An 11,943-nucleotide genomic window follows, 5' to 3' on the forward strand; every position below is an offset into this window, starting at 1 on the left:
AGAGGCCTAGTCCCATTTCTGACTTTTAGCCCCCTTAGGGCATAGACCACACGCAACACATTTCTGACATAAAAAAAAAAAAAAACACCCACCCCAATGTCAAAGATCTGAAATGTTACACACATGTCACACTGGGTGTTTCTGGTTCATTTATTCTGCATTGGAAAACTTCTTAACTTCAGTCTTGATTGCTTAGCCACATACATTTCTATTTTATTTGCATTTCCAGTGAAAAGGTGAACATTTACAAAATTTAACAACAAAAACATTTTTTTTCCTGACAAAGATTTGCATGATGAATAAAAATGAATGTACCTGCTTCATGCTGTAGGTCCTCTAACAAGTTACTGCATCTGTGGAAAACCTGTTGACTTCATAAGACAATGGAAAAAATGTAGAGACAATGCACAACAATGGTTAAGCATGAAAGGTCACTATATATTTTCAGAATGTATTTCCAAATATCAACACAACCCAAGAATTGTGCCTTCAAATGAGTTCTTAAGGATGAATCCTCATGCTTTCTCTGCATGTATTCAGCTCTAGATCTGCCTCGATTAAAGGTTGAAAATACATATAATGCATAATCAAAAGGGAAAATAACTGATTTTTGATTTATTGCATGTCTCTGATTGTTAAAACCCTCATTAATACATGATCAATGGTTTACTACTATATAAATGTCTGATTTATTGGTGTTAAACTTGCAGAGTCGAGGTTTGAAGCCTTAACAGTCTCCTCATCAGCTCAGTTCAGTTTGGTTAGTGTGGTCTGCCATCTAGTGGGGATTTGAAGGAACTCCAGATGTCACTGTGCTGTGTTTATCCATAATAAAAATTCATATAACCTGTCAAAAAATGATGTGGAAGCATTTGTGTGACTGCCAGACTCTTATCTCAATTTTTCGTTGTTTAAATGTTACTAATTTCCCAATTTTTAACCACATTTTATTTAATTACAATTGATTTGAGCAATAATTTCCTCCCCTTTATTCCCCTCTTTTTAAATTTCCTCATAAGTTGCAAACACTTATTCAGTGTGTTCATCAACTCTTTTTAAATTCATCATTTTTTTTTTACCAGAAGTCAAAGTGGAAAAGCCCCATACTGTCCTCTAACCTAACCTAACCCTAACCCTATGTACAACTTTACAACATGACTTGGAAGTATCACTTAACTCCAGATGGACTGAAACTCCTAAACATGCTCTGAAGACAAGATTTTAGTGACAAATATATATGTTTTTTTCACATTCCAAGGGTTCTTGAGTTGTCCCAATTTTAAATGAATGGGTCGGGGGAATTCCCCCGACCCATTCATTTAAAATTGGGACAACTCAAGAACCCTTGGTCATAGAGACTCGCAAGTTGGTGGCATCTGGCTGCAGCCCTCGGGCAAACCTCTACACTGGGGAGTTCGGTTGGAGACCTCTCTGCTGGGGCGGAACCTCTCTGCTGGGGCGTGACGTGTATTACCCGCGACGAAATTTCAGCTCTATCCGCTTGCCGACAGGCTGACCCTAAATCTAACCAGTTGGATTTTAATGGCTAAACCTAACCAGTCGGATAGCTCATGGCCTTCATCTGGTTCATCAAGAAACTGATTTCAAATATATTCTAATGATGTGGATTTAAAAATTTGATACAAGGTAAATATGGCTCTGTATTTATCATTTTCCTGTCTAGATGGACAGGTAACTGCTCATGGTGCAAATATAAAATAGAAGAGGCATCAATTTTAGAATCCTCTGTGTATGACGTGCTGCTTTTCTGAGCTGCTGCCCTAACACTGGCTGCCAGTCTGAAACAGGTTACTGCATAGGAACTGTGAGCAGAGCTGCAGAACTGTGATGTCACCGCGCCAGCGCCAACCATAACATGGCAGCCTCCTGGTGAGTTTATAAACTCAAGTTACTCAAAATGCAGATATCTAATGAGTTTTTAGTTCAATATACATACTAGAAATACAAAAACCTCTCCAACAAGATGAACTTGTCTGATCATGCAGGGTTTATTTCAAGACAGTACAGGAATTGTATTTATTTTTTTTATCACAAGCTTTGTATTATCTTTATTAACCTAAGACAGGACTCCTTGGTCATCCGTGGTCAATTTCCTTATACCTTAACCCTAACTGGCATTTATAGGGTTAAAACAGAGAAACCATAAGGTTTAGGCTTAAAAAATACAAACAAATACAGGGGACAAGACAAGCAGTACTAACTCTTGTTCTGGCTACTAAAAAGAGCAACACTTTATCCCTGAGAAAACCTTTTCAACAACAAGACTTGAAAGAAGACATCAATCAACCCCAAAGAGCCTGAACTGTGCTCCTAAACCCTCCTTAGGGGAACTTATTCACATCCACGCTGTCACTTTTTGCCACTCGTGTTTCCCATTTGTTTTAAAGGGGTGGACTTTTCAGCCTATAACTCTGAAATAGAATATCCTAGAAACTTGGGCCCCTGATCCATCATACATTATTGGACCCTTCTGATACTTGGTCCCATGTCTCTACAACCATCCATTCCCAAGATAAAAACAATTTAAAGCTTTTTTTTTTGCCGGTTTTGCCCACTTCCTGATGTCATAGAGGGAAGGGGCTTGGTCTAATTGAAAACCCAACCATAACAATGGTAGGGTAGGTTATTGTCCCATCACTCCAGTACTTACAGTTAAAAGGTTAAACCCAACCCTAAGGATTGCCAAGGTGATCATGGTCAGTTTCCTTATACCTAACCCTAACTCTAACCTCTGACCCTCTTCTCCAAACTGAATGAGAGGAAGATGGGCAAGGACTGGTTTTAATTAGCTCTTGATCTTAACTGATGACATGGTTTATTTTTCTTGGTTTTAAGACGATACAGGAATTTTATGTTTTTCATCACAAGCTTTGTATCATCTTTATTAACCTAAGACGGGACTTCAGATTTTATTTATTCTATTATTTAAAAACAGGATTAACTACACTTGTTTTTAGATTTCTGGTTGTTTTTATTAGTATGATTATCTTAGCAGTTTTAAGAAATCTTACACGGTAGTCTTTTTCATTGGGTCTTGGATTTTTAGATTTTTTTTAATTCTTTCAAACAAGAGGAACATTATTTATAGAAATAATATAAGCACCAAAAAAAATCTATAAAATAATGAAAATATTCAAAAAAGGGGAGAAAAAAAGGAAAAAGCATATAAAAAGTAGAAAATCAATAATGAATAAAAGGTGAAATTATTTGGTGATTGTGAACTTTAACTCGATTAGCCAGGCTACCTTCGTTGCCACTCCTTCTCCCTGAACCGCTGCTAGTCCTGAGTGGTCCCTACAGGAACCACGTCACTGCTGCCGCTGCTGGTCAAGGACGGTCATTGAAAGAAGGCTAGTAAAGCAATGGGGGAAAACCTGGTTAAATAATAGTAATAATAATAATAATAATAATATAAAAATTGTAATTTGGGTTACTTTTATGAAGGATGTGTTTGTACGTTTGTTTATGTAATTCCTTAGAGGAAAGCATGTTGCTGTCTTCTTGTAGTTCTTTAAAATGTCCTCAAGTTCTACATGTTGCAGATATCAAGTTTTAAACAGTCTTTGAATACATTTTAAATGTAATATAAACACTTTGTTTTCATAAATGCAGAGATTCTGTTAATAGACTGACTAATTGCTCCTTGTCATGTTTTCTGAGACAGAATCTTATAGTCAGTGCTTTCTGCCTACTCTCTGTTCATTTCATCTGTAATTCATTCATTCTCTCGAGTGATCAAACATTGCAATATCTTAATCAGAACTTCCACTGATCTTCCTGATGAAATTTTGCCGTATCTTGTATGAGTTATTAGAAATAACAGAGACGGACGACTACAACAGATCAGCTCAGCTGTAGACCAAAGAGCTGAGGTCCTTGTGAGACAGCGACATCTACTGGATTTATTTTTAATGTTTACATATTCAGAACAAGTGTGTGTAAGAATGCGGGCAGAGAATGAGTCATTGTCCTGTTTGTTTTTAAATTATGACTGAAATTGGAAAAAAAAAAAATGGGAAAATGAGCCGTCTTCCCGCTTTGTTTTCCATTCCGGTTACAAAAACGGAAAAAGAAAAAAACAGAATTATTAAAGGGGATCATTTTTAAAAAAATTCAATTTCTTCACATACTTGAGGAAAGGAAAATCATGTGACCCATTGGGAAAAGTAAACATTTCAAAATAAAAGTCCTAATATAAAAATTTAAGCCCATATAGCCATCCACTGTGTTCTTCAGTGTAATAATCGGTCTATTTTCTCTACAGCAGGAGTCAGATTTTCAATTTATGATCGTATTGTTTGCAGGAAATGTTTATTTATTAGTGTGTGAAATTGGACTCCTGTTATATACATGGATAAACACCTCAAGCAGCCAGTCTGATTTATTCATATTGATTTATTTTCCTCCTAATATTAATAGAGTCCAGTAAATCAACCGTACGTTTATTGTTTAGAGCAAAGGTTTCTCTGAAGAGGCCAAACCAAAACTTTGTAAGGCTGAGAAATGTGTCGTCTTTTAACAGATCGGTTCCACCAGCCAGGGCGGCACGGCGGCACAGCAAGAAGGTTGCTGGTTCGCTTCCCGAACAGGGCCTTTCTGTGCAGAGTTTGCATGTTCTCCCTGTGCACGCGTGGGTTCTCTCCGGGTACAGCAGCTTCCTCCCACCACCAAAAACATGCTCATTAGGTTAATTGATCACTCTAAATTGGCCGTAGGTGTGAATGTGAGCGTGCCTGGTTGTCTGTCTCTATATGTCAGCCCTGCGCTTGACTGGCGACCAGTCCAGGGTGTACCCCGCCTCACGCCCAATGACAGCTGGGATAGGCTCCAGCCCACCCCCAACCCGGAATGGAATAAGGGGTATAGAAAATGGATGGATGGTTCCACCAGCCAGATTAATGTGATATTCTCTGCAGTGATTCTGAGCCTGTGTCCAGTTCATCTGGTCATCGATCACAATGGGTCGCTTTGTTCCTGTGGTTGATGATAAGTACTCATTATTACAAGTTAAACAATACTTTGGGAAAAAGGCATTTTTCCAGCGCTGTTTAGGTTTTTACGAAAGTAAAGTGTTTGATTGCAGTCAGATACCAATCATATAGGAGTGAGACCTGCCAATGTAGATCAGATTTTTGTTTCAAAATAGAAGCTGGTTTAGAGGTTTGTTTGTCTATTCTAACCAGATAGACCGTTTCATAGATAAATGGCACGGATATATTTCACATTCATCTGGGAAACCTCCCATACAAAGCATTTGGGAAGGTCAGGAGTTTTTAAAAAACATTCTTGGAGGGTGGTTGGACAGTGTCGTCTGTCACATTTATTACGAGCCAACCAGAGTGACAAGACAAATGGAGTTAGTCGGTGTGTACAGCTCTAGTAAGTAATGTGCGCTCAGCAGCAAGGCTCTGTGGAGCTTAATGCTGGATAAAACTCATGTTGAGACACAGGACCTGTCGCCAAATCAGGGCAAAAAATCAACAATTTTTTAAGATGTCTCAAACTTTGGACCAAAAAGTAATGACTGTGGTGTTGCCAAATCTGAGAGAAAAATAAACCAAAAAAACTGTAATATCTGCCATTTTTCCCTTTTTGGTTTTTGAATTAAAACAGTAGAAGGAGGAAATGAACCTTGAAAAAACAACTGACTCTTGTTAAATTTTATTAAATATCTTTTCCTTTTTATATTTTATGATAAGGCAGTAAAGAAGTGAAAGGGGACAGCTGTGAGACCTGGAAGCAATCGTAAACTTTTTCAAATAAAAGTCTGAGTAAGAGGACAGACAGACTTTAATTTAAGTCATTTTAACATTAAGTTGTGATTAAAAAAATGCTTGAAAAACAGTTATAAAAATGTCTTATACATTCCATAAATCACACTTTTATGTTGACTTTATTTTTACTTTTCTGGATGTGGTTTAGAGAGGTGCTGATACAACTTTGCAGCCCTGTTAAAGAATGTAGATCGTAGATTTATTGATTTCAAGAAGAGTTACATTAATTATTTACAGTTTCAGAACTCACATCAGTTATCCACACTTACAGAACATTTTTAATTAATTGGTTTCAAAAGACGAAGTCCAGCCAATGGACGCTTTAAACCACCAGCAGATGCCACCATCCGTCTTTGTCAGAGTTATCATGTTTGCATAGTAGAGGACGGCTGAAAGAACAGAGATGATAATGGTCATACTTTTATATTTTAGATTGAAAGTAAATTGCCTCATCATACCACCATTTAATGTAAAATAAATTACATGGAATCTATCTATCTATCCTCTTTTTACTCAGGCTTTTATTTTGAAAAGTTATGAGTTAGTTTTTCTCAGTTGCTTTGCTACATTTCTTGAATCATCCTCGACATTTGCAAAACAGTAAGTGCAGTTTGCAAAACAATTCGGAAAAATAGCAAAACACCATGGATTACCTGCAGAAGTCAATCTCTTGCCCAAAATCCTTAGTTCATCTCTCAGAAGTAAATATCTGTGCCAATGAACATGTCAGAGCCATTACAATGACAAGTCCTTTGTCACTGTGTAGGGATAAGACAGTCAAACTGCTTAGTCATGTTGTCAATATAACAGTGTACACTGAAGGGATGTTCTGATGTAAACTATGGCTAAAGTTTTGATGACAGTTATTGTAAATTGTAAGTTACACCTTAGTGTGTGTAGGAGATTGATTGCAAGAGACTGAATAAGATTCACATTTATGCTTTTGTTGTTTGTAGTGTAATTTATTGACAGACCATGTCATTGTGAAACAGAAAGTAAAAGACAGCATTGCATAGCACAAAGAAAAATTAAAAAAGAAGAACAAAAGAAATGTGAACATAGGACAATCTCTTTAGAGGAAACTGTACATGCGGTGCTGTAGGAACTACAGAGCAGTCTTCCTACATCTCCTGACGTTTCTGTCTGTTGGGCCACAGATTCTCATCCACATCACAGCGAATATCTCTGCTTGCAATGCAGTGTGGAAAGAATCTTTTAGAGTGTCTTATCCAGCCTCTGCTTCACTCATTTCCCTTTGTTAGAGAAAGTCAAGATTCACTACAATTTACCAATTCAGGACAGATTTAGAAAAAAGTCTAATGGAAATGTATAGAAATATGCTTGACATATTATGGCAACTTGTCCAACCATTTTGCATGTAAAGACTCATGTGATGAACTAATGCCTAAATGTTGTGGGGGGTGAGACTATTCAGCAGAGACCCATTATAATACATTTTGAGCAACATGACATAAGCAATTGATGATGTAGGAAACAGCAGAGAATTGTACAGAATCATTTGCATGGATGTACCAAAGCATTTGCAACTCATTAAAAGAAATGAGAAACTGCTTTTTTGATGTGCACAAGTGACACAATGATGTGAAGATTGAACATCATATGGTCAAACACCCTTTCAAAATAAATCAAACTTTGCTACCCTGATCTATTCTCTCAGATTTTGGTGCTACTGTAATGGTGAGGGTTGTTTCAGAGGAATCAAATGTACCAACAGTTTACTCCCTGTACCTCATGAAGGGTTAAAATCTCAGGGTAGATTTGAGGCATAAGATATAAAGAAATTCAAATCTTGAAAATGAGCAAAATTAACAATTCAGTTGTCTACATTTTCACAATGTTACTGACAAGGTATTTGCCCACTGGCAACAGTAGCTGCTTGAACAAATTACTCTATACTGGTGATACTCAACCCGCAGCTCACGAGCCACATGTGGTTCTTTAATGACTCGTTGCAGCTCTTTTAAGTCCTACTGCCTCTTAAAAAATATATAATATTAAAATTAAAAAGGGGGAAAAAGTCAGCAGAAATGTTTTTCTGCAAGTTATGTCCATCCATTACATTCCCACACTCACCTGCATCAACCAACCAATCGCAATTCATTCTGGTTCTCGTACTGTATTCACTGTGCAGGGTCCGGCATGAACGGTTGCCCAAAACTTCAAAAAGCCGACCAAAAATTGTAAGGACTTGCCCAATCAGGCAGGCACGACTCTGAGCTTTTCTGTTCATTAATTTTATTATTTTTCCTCTTTTATTTCTGTTACTACGGAGCCCCTGAGTAGCCAGATGCAGTGTGCCGCTGCCTTCATTGGCTGAGCGTGTCTGTTGACAGACTTGAACTAAAAACCTTTATGAAGGTAAACACTGTAATCAGTAAAGATTCATGGTAGGTCACACCAATAAATCTGCTACCCACATAAAGAAGAAAGGCTTTAACTTCCAAATTTATTATTTTAAATGAGTATTTTATTACAGTCAGATGCGCTCGACGGAGGAGTGTATGTAAGAGAAGAGAGCAGAGGAAGTCCGCCGGTGCTGCGTCTCTTCAGTTTGCTCATTCATTGAGGTGTGCTGTCATGTTTAATCTGTAGCTTCCCATTTCCTCGTTTTAACTTTTTCTCCAGCCACTTCCTGCTGATGCTCTCTCACACCTATACCTTATGACAATTGTGCTGACGCGTCATCAATGAGAATAACACATGGATCACACATGGAGGTAACGTCATATCTTGTGAAAGCTGTTCAAAGGTTTGTGTTATAGTTGATCTTTAATGCACCAATGATCATAAATTCTGTCAAAAGAGCAGAAATATAAAACCAAAGCTCCAAAATGAGGATGTGCCTAGGCGAGCTGCAGGTGTGAGGCAGGGCTGGTTTTTGTCATTTGGAGGCCCAGGGCAAAGACCAATATGAGGCCCCTCCCCCTTTAACTAAAGAATTAATAAAGCATCTCTTTTATGTTAATAAAGCCACAGAACTCCAGTAAATGGCCCAATGCCTTCATAAATACTAGGGGTGCAACGATACACAAAATTCATGGTTCGGTTTGGTTCGATACGTTTTTGTTACGGTTCGATACTTTCTCGATACAAAACTAGAGAAATTTCCATGCCTTTTTTTACTTGTTTATTTAAAATGAAAGGTATCTGGTGCAGCTATACCTGACACATGTTCTGCTGTGCATACTTAGCATCATATAAAACAAAAACAGCACCATGTAAAAATAAGAATAATATCAAAAAAATAAATTTATCTGATGACAAATTACCAATCTTATGTGGTGCATTCTTAGCAGTGGAGTATATATCATAAATAAATTGCTCCCTAAATATTTTTTGAAACATTCTAACAACACAGTATAAACCAAATACAGTACTGTATCATTTGGGGTTCCCTGATGGTGTATTTTCTATTTTTGGCAGAATATAAAACAAACACACCCAATCCCTGACATGAAAACAATTTTAGAACCACTGTTCTATGGTGTACAGTTCTATAAGAATATTTAAAAAAACATCAAATGAAAAATTAAATGTATCTGGTGCAGCTATACCTGACACATGTTCTGCTGTGCAGAACATATCCACCGAGCTTTCAGCACAGAGCACCTCATCAGAAGTTGATAAAATAAATATAAAATTGCATATTGTTCGATTCAGTGGTCTCGGTTCGGTCCACCACTGTATTGAATGGTTAAATACAGATACATGTATTGTTGCATCCCTAATGAATACCCAAATAGCCAACCATCATTCATCATTTTCTTTGAAAAGCATCTCAGAGCTCAAACTCAGCACATTCTAATGTCTTAAAAAATCTGTAGGCCAGGTGGAACTTTGATAATGCTGGTGTTGGGCCAAAGATTAGTATCTCCAAAATGACCACTTTTCAGGGAATAAAAAGTTTATAATTTATAAAAATGATATAAATATGATTTATAAAAAATTAAAATCAAGAAAAATTGAGATACAAGGTTTTAGCCTGATGTCAGTGATAAATAAAATACATATATGCTCATTATCAGTGACTTACTGGTTACTTCTGACATTATCAAGACATTTTTATCCTATTTAACCTCATAATTATCCACCAATTCACTGTTTTTTTCACTTCTACTACAAATTATCTGATCTATTATCTACCTGACATTCCCGGTTTGTATTGTGGCTCTCGCTAAAGTATTTTTTTGACAATGTGGCTCTTTAGTAAAATAAGGTTGAGTACCACTGCTCTATAATGCAAATAAATCAGTACATCTGATGTAATATTTGTTTTATTTGGGTTATTCTACAGACTTTCATGATTAAGCTAAAATAAATTATCCACCACAAAAATTTTATATTTATATGAAAATGACATTTTGTTGTGGGGAACTGTCAGCAACGTCATGTGCATGGAGACTTTATTTTTGTTCTTAAGACTGTGTCCAAGGTGTCTGCTCACATGTTAATGGTAGAAAAAGCTAACCTGACACGCCAGATAGACTGTTTCATACGTTCATGCATGGATATATGAAAAAGTCATCTGGGAAAGCTCCCATAGAAAGTGTTTGGGAAGGGCAGGACTTCACAAACAATCCTTGGAAGGTGATTGGAGGAACGTTCTGTCTTTCACATTTATCATGAGCCAATCAGTGCGACAAGACAAAAATGTCATGCACATGTACCACTCTTAAGCTGTGTGTGTGTGTGTATGTGTGGGGGGGGTTCGAAAGAAAAAAAAAGTATTTTTCTACTGGCCTTTCATCTATAGCTGTGACACTGAGCCTTCAAGCCTATTCTCACCTGATGGTTTCTGAGTTTGTGGTGCGTAGTTTGTGAGGACACAACGGCCAAACTCAGCTTTATTAGCTACTCATGACGTGGATGAATTCCTCACTTAAAACACTCACAGAGCCACGAGAAGATCCTGAACATCAGGGCATTTTTCCTGTATAAACTCCTCTGAGCTGATCATCAGATGATCTATTAGGGGCAGAGAGAGAGAGCTACATGAGGAGAAACTCAAATCTCAAAGGGCAAAAGTCCAAAAACTTTTCAAAGTTTTATCAACTGATTTCCTTCATTAATCTCTTTCACAGTCACTGATGTTGCACCTGCTGAGACACAATTTCTCTACTTGGTTCATGTTTTCTTATGACATGACAAAAACAGACAAAACAAAGAAGGAAAGACAGTAGATAAAGCTGAATATTCCTGTCTGATCTGATTGTTTTTATGTCTTAAAGCAAAAATCAAACTGATCTAAAATCAGACTGATAGCAGAGCGCTGCTCTTGTCACACTGACTCTCCCTCTCTCTGTGATCAATGAACAAACAATAATTCATGCTTATCATCAAAAAGAGACAACTTTCCTACAATGACGTCAAAGATCAGTCTCCTGATAATTTATCTATGGGTCTTTGGATCATATTTTTGGATTGAGCAGTAAGAACTGTGTGCTTTACTAGCACCAATAAATGAATATAAAAAAGGCCCAGACAAAGTTGTAATCCTTGCGCTGTTCCTGGTCCGTCCTAATTTCACTCATCAGTGTGAGAACTGAGGGTGTGTGCGCGATAACAGGATCATAGTATGAAAACATCAATCTTTAATTTTGGTTGTGTGTCATCAGTGTTTCAATCACACAGTGAACGCTGAGATTAGACCAGAGAGTAGAGGAAATTCAGTCTGAGCAGAGGCAGGGAGACACTGTGATCACTGCCCATACACACAATTTAGTAGTCACATTCTGCCAAACTTGTGCTGATTTTGTAATATCTCTGGGTTTGGTTGGTGTCTGTAGAGTGACCTTTAACCCTTATAAAGTTCTTTTGTGCACCACAATCTATAAATCTTTATACACCGTACCTCAATGTTATGTTATCTGCCCCAGCTTGGCAACACAAAATAAGATATTGTTAATCATTAGCAAATCACCTGTTTTTTATTATTATAAAACTTTTAAAAGAGGTATTCAGAAAAAGTATGTAATTGTGGAGAACATTTAAATAGTTTAAAATATCATAATTCAAACATTTAAAACATGTCAAAGAGCAAACAATAAAACTCCTGGTTTTTAAGACTTTTCCAACAATCTTATGATTATTGATCAAGCTGATCTACAGTCTGCCTGTCTTTATTTCA

This window comes from Cheilinus undulatus, linkage group 22 (genome assembly GCF_018320785.1).
Source record: "Cheilinus undulatus linkage group 22, ASM1832078v1, whole genome shotgun sequence".
Taxonomy (NCBI): domain Eukaryota; kingdom Metazoa; phylum Chordata; class Actinopteri; order Labriformes; family Labridae; genus Cheilinus; species Cheilinus undulatus.